This window comes from Triticum aestivum, chromosome 2A (assembly GCF_018294505.1).
Source record: "Triticum aestivum cultivar Chinese Spring chromosome 2A, IWGSC CS RefSeq v2.1, whole genome shotgun sequence".
NCBI classification, from domain to species: domain Eukaryota; kingdom Viridiplantae; phylum Streptophyta; class Magnoliopsida; order Poales; family Poaceae; genus Triticum; species Triticum aestivum.
In genome coordinates, this window is record NC_057797.1 from 508,997,487 (window position 1) to 509,020,895 (window position 23,409).

A 23,409-nucleotide genomic window follows, 5' to 3' on the forward strand; every position below is an offset into this window, starting at 1 on the left:
AAACCCTAGTTCATCTCTTGTATCCAATTCTTGTCTCAAAGTCCGGGATTGGTGCTAGTAGGTTGCTAGTAGTGTTGATTACTCCTTGTAGTTGATGCTAGTTGGTTTATTTGGTGGAAGATCATATGTTCAGATCCTATATGCATATTATTACCCCTCTGATTATGAACATGAATATGCTTTGTGAGTAATTATGTTCGTTCCTGAGGACAAGGGAGAAGGCTTGCTATGAGTAGTCATGTGAATTTGGTACTCGTTTGATATTTTGATAAGATGTATGTTGTCTAGCCTCTAGTGGTGTTATGTGAACGTCGACTACATAACACTTCACCATTATTTGGGCCTAGAGGAAGGCATTGGGAAGTAATAAGTAGACGATGGGTTGCTAGAGTGACAGAAGCTTAAACCCTAGTTTATGCGTTGCTTCGTAAGGGGCTGATTTGGATCCATATGTTTCATGCTATGGTTAGGTTTACCTTAATACTTTTGTTGTAGTTGCGGATGCTTGCAATAGAGGTTAATCATAAGTGGGATGCTTATTCAAGTAAGAACAGCACCCAAGCACCGGTCCACCCGCATATCAAATTATCAAAGTATCAAACGCGAATCATATGAATGTGATGAAAACTAGCTTCACGATATTCCCATGTGTCCTCGGGAGCGCTTTTCCTATTATAATAGTTTGTTCCGGCTTGTCCTTTGCTACAAAAGGACTGGGCCACCTTGCTGCACTTTATTTACTTTTGTTACTTGCTGCTCGTTACAATTTATCCTATCGCAAAACTATCTGTTACCACTTATTTCAGTACTTGCAGAGAATACCTTGCTGAAAACCGCTTATCATTTCCTTCTGCTCCTCGTTGGGTTCGACACTCTTACTTATTGAAAGGACTACGATAGATCCCCTATACTTGTGGGTGATCAGCAATCCCTACTCACTCACATTGATATCTATTGGTGGGCATCTCCATAGCCCGTTGATACGCCTAGTTGATGTGAGACTATCTTCTCCTTTTTGTCTTCTCCACAACCACCATTCTCTTCCACCTATATTGCTATATCCATGGCTCACGCTCATGTATTGCGTGAAGATTGAAAAAGTTTTGAAAAAGATAGAGTATGAAACAATTGCTTGGCTTGTCATCGGGGTTGTGCATGATTTAAATACTTTGTGTGGTGAAGATAGAGCATAGCGAGACTATATGATTTTGTAGGGATAACTTTCTTTGGCCATGTTATTTTGAGAAGACATAATTGCTTTGTTAGTATGCTTGAAGTATTATTATTTTTATGTCAAAATAAACTTATGTCTTGAATCTTTAGAATCTGAATATTCGTATCACAATTAAGAAGATTTCCATTGAAATTATAACAAGTAGCACTCCGCATCAAAAATTCTCTTTTTATCATTTACCTACTCGAGGACGAGCAGGAATTAAGCTTGGGGATGCCTGATACGTCTCCAACGTATCTATAATTTTTGATTGCTCCATGCTATATTATCTACTGTTTTGGACTATATTGGGCTTTATTTTCCACTTTTATATTATTTTTGGGACTAACCTATTAACCGGAGGCCTAGCCTAGAATTGTTGTTTTTTGCCTATTTCAGTGTTTCGAAGAAACGGAATATCAAACGGAGTCCAAACGGAATGAAACCTTCGGGAACGTGATTTTCTCACCGAACGTGATCCAGGAGACTTGGATCCTACGCCAAGGCATCAGAGAGGCGGTCACGAGGGTGTGGGCGCCCCCCTAGGGTGCCCCCCCCGGGGCGCGCCCCTTGCCTCGTGGGCCCCTCGGAGCTCCACCGACGTACTCCTTCCTCCTATATATACCTACGTACCCCCAAATGATCAGAACAGGAGCCAAAAACCTAATTCCACTGCCGCAACTTTCTTTATCCATGAGATCCCATCTTGGGGCCTGTTCCGGAGCTCCGCCGGAGAGGGTCGTCATCACGAAGGGCTTCTACATCATCATAGCCTCTCCGATGAAGTGTGAGTAGTTTACCTCAGACCTTCGGGTCCATAGTTATTAGCTAGATGGCTTCTTCTCTCTTTTTGGATCTCAATACAAAGTTCTCCCCCTCTCTTGTGGAGATCTATTCGATGTAATCTTCTTCTTTTTGCGGTGTGTTTGTTGAGACCGATGAATTATGGGTTTATGATCAAGTCTATCTATGAATAATATTTGAATCTTCTCTGAATTCTTTTATGTATGATTGGTTATCTTTGCAAGTCTCTTCGAATTATCTGTTTGGTTTGGCCAACTAGATTTGTAGTTCTTGCCATGGGAGAAGTGCTTGGCTTTGAGTTCGATCTTGCGGTGTCCTTTCCCAGTGACAGAAGGGGCAGCAAGGCACGTATTGTATCGTTGCCATCGAGGATAACAAGATGGGGTTTATTTCATATTGCATGAATTTATGTTTCTACATCATGTCATCTTGCTTAAAGCGTTACTCTGTTTTTAACTTAATAATCTAGATGCATGCTGGATAGCGGTCGACGAGTGGAGTAATAGTAGTAGATGCAGAATCGTTTCGGTCTACTTGTCACGGACGTGATGCCTATATACATGATCATGCCTAGATATTCTCATAATTATGCTCAATTCTGTCAATTGCTCAACAGTAATTTGTTCACCCACCGTAGAATACTTATGCTCTTGGGAGAAGCCACTAATGAAACCTATGGCCCCCAGGTCTAATCTCATCATATTAATCTTCATCACTTTAATCTTGCTTTGCCTTTACTTTTTACTTTGCATCTTTATACCAAAAATACCAAAAATATTATATCTATCAGATCTCACTCACGTAAGTGATCGTGAAGGGATTGACAACCCCTAATTGCGTTGGTTGCAAGTAGCTATCATTTTGTGCAGGTACGAGGGACTTGAGCGTGGCCTCCTACTTGATTGATACCTTGGTTATCAAAAACTTCGGGAATACTTACGCTACTCTACTGCATCATCCCTTCCTCTTCGAGGAAAACCAACGCAAGCTCAAGAGGTAGCAGCGCGCTTGGATGAAGTTACGAACCTACCCTCGATGTACAACGGGCCAATTGATACGTGTCCCACATAGGACGGAAATTTCGCATCTCCCATTTATTTGCTCGGGCGAATTCCACCGAGCAGAGAGGATGTTTAACGGTTCGTTCAAATTTTGGGAGAACGAGCATCCACGTCTACCTTACCAAGTTGATTCGGATCAAATTTTGAAATATTAGCTTGCCACTTCTTTTTTAGATGGAGAGATGATGCTCGGGAGTAATGTGTTTTTACATGCTCGTTGCTAGCGATTTACTATATGACAAATAGTTGACCCACTCAAAAATGCGAATCAAACCCAAAATGAAATATCTCGATTCCATGAAATAGCTCGTTCAGTAGGTCAAAATAGTGAACTAAATCCAAAATTGAAGACCTCAATCGAGTAGCATGTTGTACAGTATTATAGTACTCCATGAACATGTTGAAAGTCAAATTAATGAACTTGTTTGATATATGAATATATCCGTTCATGTGTGGATTGCAGACAACATGTTCTCCAATTTAAATATTTGAATGCAAGTTTATATCGAAACATGGTTTATATCAGTCTTTGATGCATAAAACGCGACCCCCCCCCTCTCCCGGACTCCTGTTCTCTGTCTCTCTCTCTCTCTCGCCGACAATCTTCAATTCTGTCGCACGCATCCAACACAAAAACCTTGTTGGTCCCTCTCCCTTTCTCTCCATCTCTTTCTCCCTCTCTCTCTCTCTCTCTTTGTGTGTGTGGGGGGGTCTTTCTAGTTCGCATGCATATATACACCATCTATAGGTCTCTCTCGCACACTATGTATGATACTCTAGCTAGTCCAAGCTAAATATCTTGGGTGCACTCATCGTACGCACACAAATTCCTTGGCTCTTTGCCCGTAACTCTCTCACGCACCACTATGTCGTCTCGGAGCTCTTCCCCCCTCTCTCTCAAACTCTCCATCCACCTGGGTCACACATACACATGCATATCTCACTCGCACTCGATAGGCCCATCTAAAACTCTATCTCTCCCCCTTGTTTTCTCTCCATCTCACACGCGCACACACACAATCTCATGCCCAGCTAGCCAAGTATGATGGTCTCTCACTCAATTGTATGCACACACAGTCCCCCCCTATATGTATATGACTAGCTAATCTTAGTCTACATCACAAACATGTGCATGGTCTATCTCGATTTCTCTCGGGGCATCTTTCTATCACGCACGCACTCCCTCGATCTTCCACCCATTAGTCCCCTCACGATCTCGACGGGATCTCTCTATCGCAAACACACCCTCTCTCCCTCCCCATGCGTCCATGCCATCCATGTGTCCCTCTTGACATTTGTTCCTTGTTGGCCAGACCTCTATTGGACATGTGCTACAGGGGTGTCTCTCTCTGTTGCAAACAATCACACACTAGCTATCTTCATGTATCTCCTCGCCTCGCTTTTCCATCTCGGAGATGCATGCGTGATATGTTCACATAAGAAACGAAAAAACACACACTCTCTCTAATTTATCGTTTGTTGTCGCTTTCTCTGTCACACACATACTCTTTCTGCACACTTATTCTCCTTCACACGCACTTGATCTGTCTCAACTGAGGCACTCTCCTCGGTCCATAGCATATAGATTTATTAAAAAGTCAAACATCACAAAGTTTGACCATGTACGTGGAGAAAAAGAATTACATCTAGTACGGCAAACATATACCATTAGATTCACCATGAGATGTATTTTTGTATGATGTATCTTTGGTATTGTAGATATAAATAACATTTGCGTAAACCTGATCAAAGTTTTCAAAGTTTGACTTCTAAAAATTTTACATGCACTACATTATCGAGCAGATGGAATATCTCTTTCCCCCTCTCAACTATCTGACACATCACCCAGCCTTATCGGGGCTCCTCAATCTCTCTCAAACTTTATTGTTCGGTTTGGTTCGTGACCTAACCCTCATGCCTTGATGGCCGGTACTGCCTGGTGTGGACGTGAGGTGTAAAATATTTCTGCCTGGCCAGGCTTGTGTGGTGCTCAAGCGTTTGGTTCATGCCCGGGCCAGGCAAAGCATCAACATCCCATCAATCAATCCATGCATCAATTATTTAATGCTAATATCCATCCACGTTGTTGTTAGCCTCATGGCCACACGACCAGGCACGGCCAGGCGTTCGAGATCGGTCGCCTGGGCCAGGCTACTTGCAGTGTCTGGAGTTCAGCCATGCTAATTAAAGTGCAAGGGAACCCAGGCCAGGCGGGCTTTCTTTTTCACAGGGTAGCAACCAAACAAGCATGCATGAAATCCAGCCACAACCCTAGGCCAGGCAAAAGATGCTCAGGACGCAAGCCAAACTGGCCTTATATCTCCCTGGTTCACACATACACATGTCTCGCTCGCGCTATACATATAGACCCATCCAACACTCTCCGCCCTTATTCTCTCTCCATATGACACGCACCCTCCTAAGTACCATAATCCCTCACTCCATCATAGGCGCAAGCACTCCCCCCCTCCTAAGTATGATTATCTCTTACTAGACATCAGGAACACACGTATTGTCTCCTTCCATCCATACATCTATTTCGATATCTCTCGGGGCATCTTCTATCGCGCACACACCTTGTCACTCAATCTCCCACCCATGTAGTCCCATCACGATCTCCAGGGGATCTCTCTATGACAAACATACACTCTCTCCTCCCCATGTCTGCATTTTCTCCGTACGTCTCTCTCGACCTCTCTCCCTTATTTGTCAGACCCCTCTTGGCCACGTGCTAGGGGTCTTGCTCTCTCGGTTCCAAACAACCACACACTATCTCCTCACCTTGCCTCCATTGTCGAAGATGCATGTGTGATATGTTTGCATAAGACACGCATGCTTTTTCTCTACTTTTATCATGTGTTGTCCATGTCTCTTTCACACACGCACGCACACTTTTTTCACTCTCTCTCTCTCTAGTTAGGGACTCTGTCACGTCCATAAGCATATGGATGTTTTGAAAAGTCAAACCTCAGAAAAGTTTGACCAGGTATATGTGGAGAAAAACATTTACATCTCGAACAATCATTAGATTCATCACAACATGTACTTACTTCATACTATCATTTATCTTTGGTATTGTAGATATAAGTAATTTCTTTATAAACTTGGTAAAAGTTTCAAAAGTTTGACTTAAAAAAATGTTGGAACTACATTATCGACGGAGGGAGTAGCTCTTTCTCTCTCTCTCTCTCTACTATCTCTCATGGGCCTCCCCTCTCACTCGAACTCTCTATACTGACGGATTATACGCTCACTATGTCAGCATATAGCTCCCTATATTGTTTAGTTGACCGGTCAACCAATCCACATGCTGCCTTGTCAGCTCGTGTTCTGTATCTTCGTGTGCTGGCCCATGTGGGAATGGGTGAAAATAAGTAAACTAGAGGCCCATCTGACACACGGTGAAGTAAACAAAGTTGAAACCACTCGGGGTAGCACCCCGCACGCTAGTAAATTGAGGGCGTATTGAGGACAAACTTCTTGCGCGCGAAGGATGCACTCGCGCACAATTCACCACTGCACGGCGGCATGCACAGAAGGACGCACTCGCGCACACCCAGCACACAATACACACCAGCACACGTGTACACCAGCGTCGCCGCCGGTTGAGATGGACGGCGAGGCAGCCATCAAGCGGAGGCGGCTCAAGCCAAAACCGCATCCGGTGAGCCTGGACTTCATCAGCAGCCTCCCCGACGACATGTTGCTCGTCATCATCGGCCTCCACCCCACAAAATCTGTCGTGCAGACCGCCCTGCTCTCCCGGTGATGGTGCCCCCTCTGGCACTGCGTCCCCCTCAACCTCACCGTCGACAGCTGCCTCTGCGACGGGCATTGCAAACGAATGGCCGCAGTCTCCAAGATCCTTTCATCGCACCCTGGGCCAGCCAGACGCCTTGACATCCGCATGTTCAGTACCAACTGCAAGGTCCAACCCAAGTTCGGCGAGTGGTTCTTATCCCCCGCCCTAGATCAGCTCGAGGAGCTCAGCTTTGAAGCTGGACGATGTCGCTCTCTGCCGCCGTCCGTGCTCCGCCTCACGCCAACACTGCGCCGCGCCAGCTTCAGCTCCTGCTATCTTCCCCAGATTAATGTCGCGCCCGCCCTTCTCCTCCCTCAACTCAAGCAGCTCGACCTCTTCGACGTTGTCATCTCGAAGAAGGCTATGGAGCACCTGCTCCACAGCTGTACTGCGCTCGAGTACCTTTGTCTTGAGCAGATCCACGGGTTCATTAGCCTCCACATCGCCTCGACGAATCTCCGATGGATTTAGGTGTATTCCTGGCCCCGCAACAAGACATCAATTGGGAAGATATCACTCCAGTTGTTCCATGTTATGGTCATTGAGAATGCGCCTTTCCTTGAGAGATTGCTTGTTCGGATCTAGAAGGTCCAACAAAAATCAGGGTCATTGACGCGCCGAAATTGACAGCGTTGGTGTACTCGTCTGCCAAATTCTCCGAACTCTTTATTGGAACCGTAATCATTCAGGTACAACACTCATCTTCTTCTCCGTCTTCTTGAAATTCACATTTTTTAATTTCTTCTTGATGTATTTACGACCGTCTTCCAGAAAATGATTCCCACAAGCTTGACCCAGTCCATTGGCACAGTGAAGATCTTAGCACTAAAATCTATCGGCCCCAATCTGGATCAAGTTGTTGGATTCCTTACATGCTTTCCGTGCACGGAGAAGCTACTCATCGAGGTGAAACTTCTTTCCTATAAGTAAACGGTAATCACAACGTAGCTCGATTTTTTCGTAATTTTCCCAAATTACGATGACAAGTATAGTGTTCAAAACTGCATCTACGCGCTGCACCGAAAGAAATGTTTTTAGTATTTTTTTCTCACGTGATCACCTGCATCGTTTTTATACTGTACTACTATAGTAGCCTAGGCTAGTCATAGTGGAAAGTAACTTAGACTACTCCAGTAACTCTATGGTTACCCTAAGAGCAAGTACTACCTCCATCCTGGTTTACTCTTCCAATTTTGTAGTGAAAAAATATCATTAGCCAGCCAACCCTATCGTATGAGCGAATGATATTGGTACCTCTTGATGACATGGCAATCTTATGCAGCCAGCTGCTCTAATATGTTCTCTTCTTTTGCAGATAAAAAAAGACCCGAAAGTGAAAAATGTGCTGCACTATAACAATCTCATCGAATGCCTTGATCTCCATCTTACAGAAATTGATTTGATCGACTACCGAGGCAGCACATCTGAGATTAAATTGGCCAGGTTCTTTGTTCTGGAGGCAAGTGTGCTCAAGGTAATGAGGTTTGGCATTCTCTGGCGCAACAACGAATGGTGTGCTGATCACTGCAAGCGTCTAAGCCTAAATGACAAAGTCTCCGCAGAAGCTGAATTTGTTTTTGAAACATCAAGTGGCCAGAGACTCGAAAACTTATTTGCCCATTAGTGACTTGTCAGGGCGGTGGATTTTAGTTTGTACAATAATGCTGCATCCACCTAAAGTAACGAAAGTTCTTACGTAAACTTCCTAGTAATTCCCTCTTCATAGTTGCAGCGTTACTCCTAACATTTGTAATATCAATTTGAAACTTGTAATATTGTCGTGTCCTATTCCTGCGTTTTCAAAATCCTGCGAATCAAACAGGTCCTGAGTTGGTGATCATGTTGTGCCTCCCATCTTTCACCAATAGTAGTCGGATCTAGATCTGACGCATACAAACCAAGCTTCTCCATTTTTGCAAACAGATGCCCGCACTTGTTCCCTATTTACAAACAACTCCTTGTCTCTCAAAATCAGTCTTATCTCCTCCCCGCCACATCTAGAAGGCCGTGGAAAAATCTGGCGCGATGGCCGCTGCCGGAGCCGTCCACCCCCAATCTTGGTGTTCCGTGCAATGCACGGGCATCTATGCATGGGAAATTATGTCGAACAGGGCTAGTTGTAAGTAGGCTAGTTCTACAGCCATGATGATAGTGACTGCAGACGGTGAGGCTGACAATGGTATGCCGAACACGGCGGCTATACTCAGGTGTCATCTCCGGCACAGGGTCTTGTCACTTCACTGTGAGGAGTAGTGTAACGCCCTCGATGCGGCTATATCTCCCACGTGTCGAAGCACAACTTAGAGGCATAACCGCATTGAAAGCAATGTCGCAAGTGAGGTAATCTTCACAACAACCCATGTAAATAAGTAAAGGGGAAAGGTACATAGTTGGCTTACACTCGCCACGTCACACAAATACATAAATAACATTACATTCATCCAAATACACTCAAGGTCCGACTACGGAACCAAAATGAAGATAAACCCCAAATGCAACATAGTCCCCGATCGCCCCAACTGGGCACCACTACTGATCATCTAGGAAAGACACGTAGTAACGACGAGAGTCTTCATCGAACTCCCACTTGAGCTCGGTCATATCATCTGGGAAGGTATCATCGGTCCCTGCATCTGGTTTTGGAAGTAATCTCTGAGTCACGGGGACTCAGCAATCTCACACCCTCGCGATCAAGACTATTTAAGCTTATAGGTAAGGGAAAAGTATGAGGTGGAGCTGCAGCAAGCGACTAGCATATTTGGTGGCTAACATATGCGCAAAAGAGAGCGAGAAGAGAAGGCAAAAGCACGGTCAAACAACTATGATCAAGAAGTGATCCTAGAACAACCTACGTCAAGCATTACTCCAACACCGTGTTCACTTCCCGGACTCCGCCGAGAAGAGACCATCACGGTTATACACTCGGTTGGTGCATTTTAATTAAGTAAAGTTTCAGGTTATCTACAACCGGACATTAACAAATTCCCATCTGCCCATAACCACGGGCACGGCTTTCGAAAGTTCAAATCCCTGCAGGGGAGTCCCAACTTAGCCCATCACAAGCTCTCACGGTCAACGAAGGATATTCCTTCTCCCAAGACATTCCGATCAGACTCGGCATCCCGGTTACAAGACATCCTCGACAATGGTAAAACAAGTCCAGCAACACCGCCCGAATGTGCCGACAAATCCCGATAGGAGCTGCACATATCTCGTTCTCAGGGCACACTCAGATGAACACTACATACAACTAAAACCAACCCTCAAGTTTCCCCGAGGTGGCGCTGCAAGTGGCTCTATTTTGGACCAACACTCAGAGGAGCACTGGCCCGGGGGGTTTAATAAAGATGACCCTTGGGCTCCGGAAACCCTAGGGAAAAAGAGGCTAGGTGGCGAATGGTAAAACCAATGTTGGGCATTGTTGGAGGAGTTTTATTCAAGGCGAACTATCAAGGGGTTCCCATTATAACCCAACCGTGTAAGGAACGCAAAATCCGAGAACATAACACCGATATGACGGAAACTAGGGCGGCAAGAGTGGAACAAAACACTAGGCATAAGGCCGAGCCTTCCACCCTTTACCAATTATATAGGTGCATTAAGATAAACAAGATAATATGGTGATATCCCAACAATAAACAAGTTCCAACAAGGAACGATCTCCAATCTTCACCTGCAACTAGCAACGCTATAAGAGGGGCTGAGCAAAGCGGTAACATAGCCAAACAACGATTTGATAGGACATGGTGGGTTAGAGGTTTGACATGGCAATATGGGAGGCATGATAAGCAAGTGGTAGGTGTCGTAGCATGGGCATAGCAAAAGAGCGAGCATCTAGCAAGCAAAGATAGAAGTGATTTCGAGAGTATGGTCATCTTGCCTGCAAAGTTCTCAGAGTTGCCTTGATCCTCGTAAGCGTACTCAATGGGCTCCTCGTTCACATACTCGTCTCCCGGCTCTACCCAAGCAAGAACAACAAGCAAATAGAACACAATCAACCACGTGCAAAGCTCAAGCAACATGATGCAAACATGGTGTGATAGGCGGGATGCGATATGTGATGCATATGCAAGATTTGGAAAGGAATGATTGAACCTGGCCTCAACTTGGAAATACAAGAGTGCCACTGGAAAGGGGAGGTGATTTTGATTGAAATCTATATAAAGATCACCGGAATCGGATGCACGGTTTGGAAATGACAAGCAAAACAAATATGGTACCGGTCTGCGATAATCAGCAAGTAGCCATCTAAATGCATCAAGATAAATATGCTACAGCACTCAAACATAACAACAAAATACATGGCAGGGATCCACTCATGATGCTTGACAAAAGATGAACACTGAGCTACGGCTAATTCACTCATTAACAGGTTCAAACAAGCATGGCAAAAGTGCAAAAGATAACAGGTTACAGACTTAGTGAAATTAACATCATGTCAGGAATTTATCATCAGGAAGCAATGTTTCGAGCACGATAACTACATGCTACAGGAACATATCTTAGCAAAACAAGGCATAGCATGAAGCTACTCAAAGCATATAACAAAAGTCCCTTAGTGGCCATGAGCCAAAAGGGGTCAGAAAATACAATTGCAAGCATGTGAACATAGCAAAAACATAAACAGATTCAGACTTAGTGAAAAACTGTAGCATGCAAAACAGATTAATAAGTAGGCATGTTTACGAGCTCGATGCACTCACTACGAGGCATTGCATGATAATCTAAGCATACACCCAGCAAATAGACATGGCATAGAAGCTATACATGGCAAGAACAACAACATAGCATGCACGGATCAACAACAACAAGCTCGGCAAAATCGCTAAACATGTTAACAATCTGCTAGGAACATTTTAGAGCAAAAGTAGAGCTCGATTGACTCAAGCTAGGGTGCTCCATAATTGCAAACAAAGACATGGATGGATAGAGCACAACATTATCTACAAAACATCCTTACTGATCATGCTCAAAAGATGCACGGATCACTAGGAAACAACATGAACATATGGCATACAAACAATAACAGGACAAGGACTTAGTGAAATTCTAAGTCCCTGAAATCAGCACCATTGAGTAAGCTACTTTGCATGCTTGTTCTAGTCACCACAAAGATCACAAAAAATACATGGGATACACCCCTGTAAAGATGGCATGGTATTCTACAAAACACATGTAGAGCTCAGGATCATAGCATGCACACATTAATAATGGCAAAAATGACAAAAGGCCATTTGCTGAAACAGATCTGAAAGTTTCCTCACATAGCCCTCTTCCAACAGCATTTCGGGCGTCAAGATGAGCTCAAATGAAAATGATGCAATGAGATGAAATGATGTACTCGTCGAGACAACATTTTGATATGCTACACGCACGAATCGGAGCTACAATGAGGAAGTTATGACATGTCAAAGATTGAAAAATATTTAGGGTTTGGAGGGAGAAAAGTCAATCGAGATTTGTCCAGATCTAGATCTGGCGTGGATTATGAGGTTCGTCGGGGTACTGTAGCTACACGTGGTCCGAGGTCGCCGGAGTTCCCGTCGTCGCCGGAGTAGGAGGGAGAGGCGGTGAGGAGGCGAGGAGGAGGCCGGCCGGAGTTGGTGGCGGCGCCGGCGTCCTCCGCGGCGAGGCAAGCACCAGCGGGCGGCGGGGCGAGCGCCGGTGGGTGGCAAGGCGAGCGCCGGCGGGCGGCGGGCGAGCGCTGGCGGGGAGGCGAGCGCCGGCGGGCACCGGGCGAGCGCTGGCGGGGAGGCGGGCGGCGGGCGAGCACCGGCGGGGAGGCGGACGGGCGCGCGGTGAGTGGAGAGGCGGGCGGCGCCGGGCGCGGGGGCGCGGCCCGGTTGCGCGGCGAGGAGGGCCGGCCTCAGGCCCGGCGGGCTTCGGCGGCGGTGGGGGCAGGAGCTGCCACGTGGCGCTCGCTGATTCGTCGCGAGCGGCGGCGGCGACTTGTCCGGCCGGCAAAGGACGTGTCCGGCGCGGCGCGGTGGAAGAGGAGCTAGGTTAGGGGTGTTTTGATCCGGAAATTTCATGGAGGGACATATATATAGAGGTAGAGGTAGCTAGGAAGCTCCAAATGAGGTGCGGTTTGCGGTTACGCGATCGTGATCGAACGCTCTAGATGATGAAGGAGGTTTAGGTGGGTTTTGGGCCAGTTTGGAAGGGTGTTGGGCTGCAACACACACGAGGCCTTTTCGGTCCCTCGGTTAACCGTTGGAGTATCAAACGAAGTCCAAATGGTACGAAACTTGACAGGCGGTCTACCAGTAGTAAACCAAGGCCGCATGACAAGTCTCGGTCCAATCCGAAACTATTTAATAACCGCACACGAAAAGAGGTAGAAAGGACCACCGGAGGACATAGGAGCGCCGGAATGCAAAACGGACAACGGGGAAAATGCTCGGATGCATGAGACGAACACGTATGAAAATGCAATGCACATGATGACATGATATGAGATGCATGACAAAGACAAAAACACATGGAGACAAGAACCCAACAACGAGGAAATAATATAACTTAGTGTCGGAAACGGCAACAGTTGGAATATAGATAAGGTAAATTACATCCGGGGTGTTACAACACTCCACCACTACGAAAGGATCTCGTCCCGAGATCTAGGACTGGAAATACTCTGGTTACTCAGAACGGAGGTGATCCTCGCGTTCCCAGGTGGCTTCACGGTCGGAATGATGTGATCACTTGACTTTGAGGAATTTGATAGACTTGTTGCGAGTCTTGCGCTCGGTTTCTTCAAGAATAGCAACGGGGTGCTCATGATAAGACAGGTCTTCTTGGAGATCAATGTCTTCGAAGTTGATGGTGCGGTCAGGAGTCTTGAAACACTTGCGGAGTTGAGAGACATGAAACACGTCGTGCACGTTTGGAAAGTTGGAGGGAAGCTCAAGTTGATAGGCGAGATCGCCTCTCTTGCTGACGATCTTGAAAGGACCCACGTATCTAGGGGCAAGCTTCCCTTTGATACTGACGCGACGAGTACCTTTCATTGGAGAGACGCAGAGGTAGACATGGTCTCCGATCTCGAAAGCCAAGTCACGATGCTTGCTATCATAGTAGCTCTTCTGGTGTGATTGCGCGCTTTGAGATTATCACGAATGACTTTGCACATCTCTTCTGCCTCTGTGATCAAGTCATTTCCAAGAAGTTGACGTTCACCGGTCTCTGACCAGTTAAGAGGAGTACGGCACTTCCTGCCATAGAGAATTTCGAATGGGGCCTTGCCCGAACTCACTTGGAAGCTGTTGTTATAGGAGAACTCGGCATATGGAAGACAATCTTCCCACTTCATACCGAAAGAGATGACGCAAGCCCTGAGCATATCTTCAAGAATTTGATTGACTCGCTCGACTTGGCCACTAGTTTGAGGATGAAAAGTTGTGCTGAAACAAATGTTGGTGCCCATGGCCTTCTGAAAAGAATCCCAAAACTTGGAGGTGAAGATGCTGCCATGATCTGAAGAAATCAATTGTGGAATGCCGTGCAGAGAGACAATCCGGGAGGTATATAGCTCTGCCAACTGAGCTGCTGTGATAGATTCTTTGATAGGAAGGAAATGAGCCACTTTAGTGAGTTTGTCGATGACAACGAAGATAGCATCATTGCCATGCTTGGACTTAGGAAATCTAGTCATGAAGTCCATCTCAATATGGTCAAACTTCCATTCTGGAATGGTAAGAGGTTGGAGGAGACTAGCTGGTCGTTGGTGTTCTGCCTTCACTGTTCTGCAGACATCACATTCATTCACGAACTGAGCAATCTCGCGCTTCATTCGAGTCCACCAATACGACTTCTTGAGGTCATGGTACATCTTTGTACTTCCAGGTTGGATAGAGAGGAGTGAATTGTGAGCCTCGTTCATAATGACTTTACAGAGGTCATCTTTAGGCACAACAATGCGATCCTCGAAGAATAGAGTATCCTTGTCATCAAGACGATAGCACTTGTGTTGGAAATATGCCCTAGAGGCAATAATAAATTAGTTATTATTATATATTTCATTGCTCATGATAATCGTTTATTATCCATGCTAGAATTGTATTGATAGGAAACTCAGATACATGTGTGGATACATAGACAACACCATGTCCCTAGTAAGCCTCTAGTTGACTAGCTCGTTGATCAATAGATGGTTACGGTTTCCTGACCATGGACATTGGATGTCGTTGATAACGGGATCACATCATTAGGAGAATGATGTGATGGACAAGACCCAATCCTAAGCCTAGCACAAAGATCGTGTAGTTCGTATGCTAAAGCTTTTCTAATGTCAAGTATCATTTCCTTAGACCATGAGATTGTGCAACTCCTGGATACCGTAGGAGTGCTTTGGGTGTGCCAAACATCACAACGTAACTGGGTGGCTATAAAGGTACACTACAGGTATCTCCGAAAGTGTCTGTTGGGTTGGCACGAATCGAGACTGGGATTTGTCACTCCGTGTAAACGGAGAGGTATCTCTGGGCCCACTCGGTAGGACATCATCATAATGTGCACAATGTGACCAAGGAGTTGATCACGGGATGATGTGTTACGGAACGAGTAAAGAGACTTGCCGGTAACGAGATTGAACAAGGTATCGGGATACCGACGATCGAATCTCGGGCAAGTATCGTACCGCTAGACAAAGGGAATTGTATACGGGATTGATTGAATCCTTGACATCGTGGTTCATCCGATGAGATCATCGTGGAACATGTGGGAGCCAACATGGGTATCCAGATCCCGCTGTTGGTTATTGGCCGGAGAGTTGTCTCGGTCATGTCTGCATGGTTCCCGAACCCGTAGGGTCTACACACTTAAGGTTCGATGACGCTAGGGTTATAGGGAATAGATATACGTGGTTACCGAATGTTGTTCGGAGTCCCGGATGAGATCCCGGACGTCACGAGGAGTTCCGGAATGGTCCGGAGGTAAAGATTTATATATGGGAAGTCCTATTTTGGTCGCCGGAAAAGTTTCGGGTTTTATCGGTAATGTACCGGGACCACCGGGAGGGTCCCGGTGGTCCACCAAGTGGGGCCACCAGCCCCGGAGGGCTGCATGGGCCAAGTGTGGGAGGGGACCAGCCCCAGGTGGGCTGGTGCGCCCCCCCACAAGGGCCCAAGGCGCCTAGGGTTTGGGGAGGGGGCGCCTCCACCTAGCTTGGGGGGCAAGTTTCCCCTCTCCCCCCCCTTGGCCGCCACCCTAGATGGGTTTGGGGCTGCCGCACCCCTTGGGGTGGAAACCCTAAAGGGGGCGCACCCCCTCCCTCTCCCCTATATATACTTGAGGACTTTGGGGCTGCCAACACATGAGTTTTGACCTCTCCATGGCGCAGCCCTGCCTCTCTCCCTCCTCCTCTCCCGCGGTGCTTGGTGAAGCCCTGCAGGATTGCCACGCTCCTCCACCACCACCACGCCGTCGTTCTGCTGCTGTATGGAGTCTTCCCCAACCTCTCCTTCTCCCCTTGCTGGATCAAGGCGTAGGAGATGTCACCGGGCTGCACGTGTGTTGAACACGGAGGTGACGTCCGTTCGGCACTAGGATCTCCGATGATTTGAATCACGACGAGTACGACTCCATCAACCCCGTTCATTTGAATGCTTCCGCTTAGTGATCTACAAGGGTATGTATATGCACTCTCCTTCCCCTCGTTGCTAGATTACTCCATAGATTGATCTTTGTGATGCGTAGAAAATTTTGAATTTCTGCTACGTTCCCCAACAGTGGTATCAAAGCTTGGTCTATGCGTAGTTTCTATGCACGAGTAGAACACAAGTTATTGTGGGCGTCGATTTTGTCAATTTGCTTGCCGTTACTAGTCTTATCTTGATTCGGCGGCATCATGGGATGAAGCGGCCCGGACCGACCTTACACGTACTCTTACGTGAGACTGGTTCCACCGACTGACATGCACTAGTTGCATAAGGTGGATAGCGGGTGTCTGTCTCTCCCACTTTAGTCGGATCGGATTTGATGAAAAGGGTCCTTATGAAGGGTAAATAGAAATTGGCATATCACATTGTGGTTTTCACGTAGGTAAGAAACGTTCTTGCTAGAAACCTATAGCAGCCACGTAAAAACTTGCAACAACAATTAGAGGACGTCTAACTTGTTTTTGCAGCATATGCCTTGTGATGTGATATGGCCAAAAGGATGTGATGAATGATATATGTGATGTATGAGATTGATCATGTTCTTGTAATAGGAATCACGACTTGCATGTCGATGAGTATGACAACCGGCAGGAGCCATAGGAGTTGTCTTATTTATTTATGACCTGCGTGTCAACATAAACGTCATGTAATTACTTTACTTTATTGCTAAAGCGTTAGCCATAGTAGTAGAAGTAATAGATGACGAGACAACTTCAAGAAGACACGATGATGGAGATCATGATGATGGAGATCATGGTGTCATGCCGGTGACAACGATGATCATGGAGCCCCGAAGATGGAGATCGAGAGGAGCAAAATGATATTGGCCATATCATGTCACTATTTGATTGCATGTGATGTTTATCATGTTTTACATCTTATTTGCTTAGAACGACGGTAGCTTAAATAAGATGATCCCTCACTAAAATTTCAAGAAAGGTGTTCCCCCTAACTGTGCACCGTTGCGAAGGTTCGTTGTTTCGAAGCACCACGTGATGATCGGGTGTGATAGATTCTAACGTTCGAATACAACGGGTGTAAGCCAGATTTACACAGCAAAAACACTTAGGTTGACTTGACGAGCCTAGCATGTACAGACATGGCCTCGGAACACGGAAGACCGAAAGGTCGAGCATGAGTCGTATAGAAGATACGATCAACATGAAGATGTTCACCGATGTTGACTAGTCCGTCTCACGTGATGATCGGACACGGCCTAGTTGACTCGGATCATGTTTCACTTAGATGACTAGAGGGATGTCTATCTGAGTGGGAGTTCATTAGATGAACTCAATTATCATGAACATAGTCTAAATTGTCTTTGCAAATATGTTGTAGATAAATAGCTCACGTTGTAGCTCCCTGTTTCAATACGTTCCTAGAGAAAGATTAAGTTGAAAGATATTGTAAGCAATGATGCGGACTAGGTCCGTAGTCCGAGGAGTGTCCTCACTGCTACACAGAAGGCTTACGTCTTTGATGCACCGCTCGATGTGCAAACCCCTACAACGTCGTCTGTGGATGTTGTGAACACCTGACAGACACATCCTGATGACTACTTGATAGTTTAGTGCACCATACTTTACGGCTTAGAATCGGGATTCCAATGACGTTTTGAAATGCCATAGAACATATGAGATGTTCCAAGAGCTGAAATTGGGATTTCAGGCTCATGCCCGTGTTGAGAGGTGTGAGACCTCTGACAAGTTCTTTAGCCAACAAGATGGAGGAGAATAGCTCAGCTAGTGAGCATGTGCTCAGAATGTCTGGGTGCTACAATCACTTAAATCAAGTGGGAGTTAAACTTCCAGATAAGATAGTGATTGATAGAGTTCTCTAGCCACTATCACTAAGCTACTAGATCTTCGTGATGAACTATGACATGCAAGGGATGGAGTTGATCCCGGAGCTGTTCGCGGTGCTTAAGACCGTAAAGGGTAGAAATCAAGAAGGAGCATCAAGTGTTGATGGTTTAACAAGACCACTGGTTTCAAGAAGGGCAAGGGCTAGAAGGGAAACTTCATGGATGGCAAACCAGTTGCCGCTCCAGTGAAGGAACCCAAGGTTGAACCCAAACCCGAGACTAAGTGCTTCTATTGTAAGGGGAACGGTCACTGGTAGCGGAATTACCCCAAATGCATGGTAGATAAGAAGGCTGGCAACTTCAACAAAGTATATACGTGTTATTAATGTGTACCTCGCTAGTACTCCTGGTAGCACCTGGGTATTGGATACCGGTTCAGTTGCTATTACTGGTGACTTGAAGCAAAAGCTACGGACTAAACGGAGACTGGCTAAGGGCGAGGTGACGATGTGTGTTGGAAGTGTTTCCAAAGTTGATGAGATCACCATCGCACGCTCCATCTGCCTTCGGGATTAGTATTGAACCTAGATAAATGTTATCAGGTGTCTACGTTGAGCATGAATATGATTAGATCATGTTCATTGCAATACGGTCATTCATTTAAGTTAGAGAATAATGGTTATTCTGTTTACATGAATGATACCTTTCATGGTCATGCACCCTATGTGAATGGTTCATTGAATCTCGGTCGTGGTAATACACATGTTCACGCCAAAAGATGTAGAGTTAATAATGATAGTACCACTTTCTCGTGGCACTGCCGCTTAGGTCATATTGGCGTAAGATGCATGAAGAAACTCCATGTCGATGGATGTTTGGAGTCACTTGATTTTGAATCGCTTGACACATGCGAGCCATGCCTCATGGGCAGGATGACTAAGACCCCGTTTTCAGGTACAATGAAACGGGCAAGTGACTTGTTGGAAATCATACATGCTGATGCGTGTGATCCAATGAGAATTGAAGTGTGCGGTGGATATCGCTATTTTCTCATCTTCACTAACGATTTGAGTAGATATAGGTATATTTACTTAATGAAGCACAAGTCTGAAATGTTTGAAAAGTTCAAGCGATTTTAGAGTGAAGTTAAGAATCATCATAACAACAAGATCAAATTCCTACGATCTGATCAATGAGAATATCTGAGTTATGAGTTTGGCAATCACTTAAGACATTGTGGAATTGTTTCACAGTTGAAGCCACCTGGAACACCACTGAGTTATGATGTGTCCGGATGTCGTAATCGAACCTTATGAGATATGGTGAGATCTATGATGTCTCTTATCAATCTACTGTTTTCATTTTTGAGGTTATGTGTTAGAGACAGCTGCATTCACTTTAGATAGAACACCATCTAAGTCCGTTGAGACGGCGTCGTATGAACATTGGTTTGGCAAGAAACCAAAGTTGTCATTTCTTAATGTTTGGGGCTGCGATGCTTAAGGCTTCAGCCGGAGAAGCTCGAACCCAAAGCAGACAAACACATCTTCATAGGATACCCAAAGGTGATAGTAGGGTATACCTTCTATCTCAGACCCGAGGGAAAATTGTTTGTCGCTAAGAACGGGTCCTTTCTCGAGAAGGAGTTTCTCTCGAAAGAATTGAGTGGGAGGAAGATAGAACTTGATGAGGTTGTCGAACCTTTACTTCAACCAGAGAGTGATGCAACACAGAAAGATGTTTTCTGTGGCGCCTACGTCTATTGAATAGGAAGTTAATGATAGTGATCATGAAGCTTCGGATCAAGTTGCTATCGAACCTCGTAGGTCGACAAGGATATGTACTACTCCTAAGTGGTACGGTAATCCTGTCTTAGATATCATGTTGTTAGACAACAATGAACCTACGAGCTATGGAGAAGCGATGGTGGGCCCGTATTCCGACAAATGGTTAGAAGCCATGAAATCCGAAATAGGATCCATATATCAGAACAAAGTATGGACTTTGGTGGACTTGCCCGATGATCGGCAAGCCATTGAGATAAATGGATCTTTAAGAAGAAGACGGACGTGGGCGGTAATGTTGCCGTCTATGAAGCTCGACTTGTGGGAAAGAGTCTTTTCACAAGTTCAAGGAGTTGACTACGATGAGAATTTCTCACCCGTAGCGATGCTTAAGTCCGTCGGAATCATGATAGCATTAGCTGTATTTTTCGATTATGAAATCTTACAGATGGATGTCAAAACAAGTTTTCTTACCAGTTTTCGTAAGAAAAGTTGTATGTGATACAATAAAAGGTTTTGTCGATCCTAAGGATGCTAAAAGGTATGCTGGCTCCAGCAATCCTTCTATGGACTAGAGCAAGCATCTCGGAATCGGAATATATGTTTTGATGGAGTGATCAAAGCTTTTAGGTTTATACAATGTTTGCTAGAAACTTGTATTTACAAGAAAGTGAGTGGGAGCACTACAATATTTCTGATAAGTATATGTGGATGACATATTGTTGATCTGAAATAATGTAGAATTTCTGGAAAGCATAAACGCTTGTTTGAAGAGTGATTTTCAAAGGAAGACCTGGATAAAGCTGCTTACATATTGGGCATCAAGATCTATAGAATAGATCAAGACGCCTGATGATACTTTCAAAGAACGCACACCTTCACATGTTTTTGAAAGAGTTCAAAATAGATCAGTCAAAGAAGGGGTTCTTACCTGAGTTGTAAGGTGTGAAGTTGAGTAAGACTCAAAGATTGACCATGGCATAAGAAAGAGAAAGGACGAAGGTCGTCCCCTATGCTTTTGTCATAGGCTCTATACGGTATGCCATGCTGAAGTACCGCACCTGATGTGTGCCTTGCCACATGTCTGGCAAGAGGGTACAAAGGTGATCTAGGAGTAGATCACCAGATAGCGGTCAAAATTATCCATAGAGGAATAAGGAAATGTTTCTCGGTTATGGAGGTGATAAAGAGTTCGACGTAAAGAGTTACGTCGATGCAAGCTTAACACCTATCCGGATAGCTCTGAGTAGAGATACCGGATACGTATAATGGAGCAACAATTTGGAATAGCTCCAAGTGGAACGTGGTAGCAGCATCTACGATATGACATAAAGTTTTGTCAAGTACATAGGGATCTGAATATGGCAAGACCCGTTGACTACAACCTCTCTCACAAGCATAACATGATCAAACCCAGAACTCATTCAGTATTAATAACATAGTGATGTGAACTAGATTAGTGACTCTAGTAAACTCTTTGGATGTTAGTCACATGGCGATGTGACCTGTGAGTGTTAATCACATGGCGATGTGAACTAGATTATTGACTCTAGTGCAAGTGGGAGACTGTTAAAAATATGCCCTAGAGGCAATAATAAATTATTTATTATTATATATTTCATTGCTCATGATAATCGTTTATTATCCATGCTAGAATTGTATTGATAGGAAACTCAGATACATGTGTGGATACATAGACAACACCATGTCCCTAGTAAGCCTCTAGTTGACTAGCTCGTTGATCAATAGATGGTTACGGCTTCCTGACCATGGACATTGGATGTCGTCGATAACGGGATCACATCATTAGGAGAATGATGTGATGGAAAAGACCCAATCCTAAGCCTAGCACAAAGATCGTGTAGTTCGCATGCTAAAGCTTTTCTAATGTCAAGTATCATTTCCTTAGACCATGAGATTGTGCAACTCCCGGATACCGTAGGAGTGCTTTGGGTGTGCCAAACGTCACAACGTAACTGAGTGGCTATAAAGGTACACTACAGGTATCTCCGAAAGTATCTGTTGGGTTGGCACAAATCGAGACTGGGATTTGTCACTCCGTGTAACGGAGAGGTATCTCTGGGCCCACTCGGTAGGACATCATCATAATGTGCACAATGTGACCAAGGAGTTGATCACGGGATGATGCGTTACGGAACGAGTAAAGAGACTTGCCGGTAACGAGATTGAACAAGGTATCGGGATACCGACGATCGAATCTCGGGCAAGTATCGTACCGCTAGACAAAGGGAATTGTATACGGAATTGATTGAATCCTTGACATCGTGGTTCATCTGATGAGATCATCGTGGAACATGTGGGAGCCAACATGGGTATCCAGATCCCGCTGTTGGTTATTGGCCGGAGAGTTGTCTCGGTCATGTCTGCATGGTTCCCGAACCCGTAGGGTCTACACACTTAAGGTCCGATGATGCTAGGGTTATAGGGAATAGATATATGTGGTTACCGAATGTTGTTCGGAGTCCCGGATGAGATCCCGGATGTCACGAGGAGTTCCGAAATGGTCCGGAGGTAAAGATTTATATATGGGAAGTCCTGTTTCGGTCGCCGGAAAAGTTTCGGGTTTTATCGGTAATGTACCGGGACCACCAGGAGGGTCCCGGTGGTCCACCAAGTGGGGCCACCAGCCCCAGAGGGCTGCATGGGCCATGTGTGGGAGGGGACCAGCCCCAGGTGGGCTGGTGCGCCCTCCCCCCCACACACACACAAGGGCCCAAGGCGCCTAGGGTTTGGGGAGGGGGCGCCTCCACCTAGCTTGGGGGGCAAGTTTCCCCTCTCTCCCCCCCCCTTGGCCACCACCCTAGATGGGTTTGGGGCTGCCGCACCCCTTGGGGTGGAAACCCTAAAGGGGGCGCACCCCCCTCCCTCTCCCCTATATATTCTTGAGGACTTTGGGGCTGCCAACACATGAGTTTTGACCTCTCCATGGCGCAGCCCTGCCTCTCTCCCTCCTCCTCTCCCGCGGTGCTTGGCGAAGCCCTACAGGATTGCCACGCTCCTCCACCACCACCACGCCATCGTGCTGCTGATGGATGGAGTCTTCCCCAACCTCTCCTTCTCCCCTTGATGGATCAAGGCGTAGGAGATGTCACCGGGCTGCATGTGTGTTGAACGCGGAGGTGTCGTCCGTTCGGCACTAGGATCTCCGGTGATTTGAATCACGACGAGTACGACTCCATCAACCCCGTTCACTTGAACGCTTCCGCTTAGCGATCTACAAGGGTATGTAGATGCACTCTCCTTCCCCTCGTTGCTAGATTACTC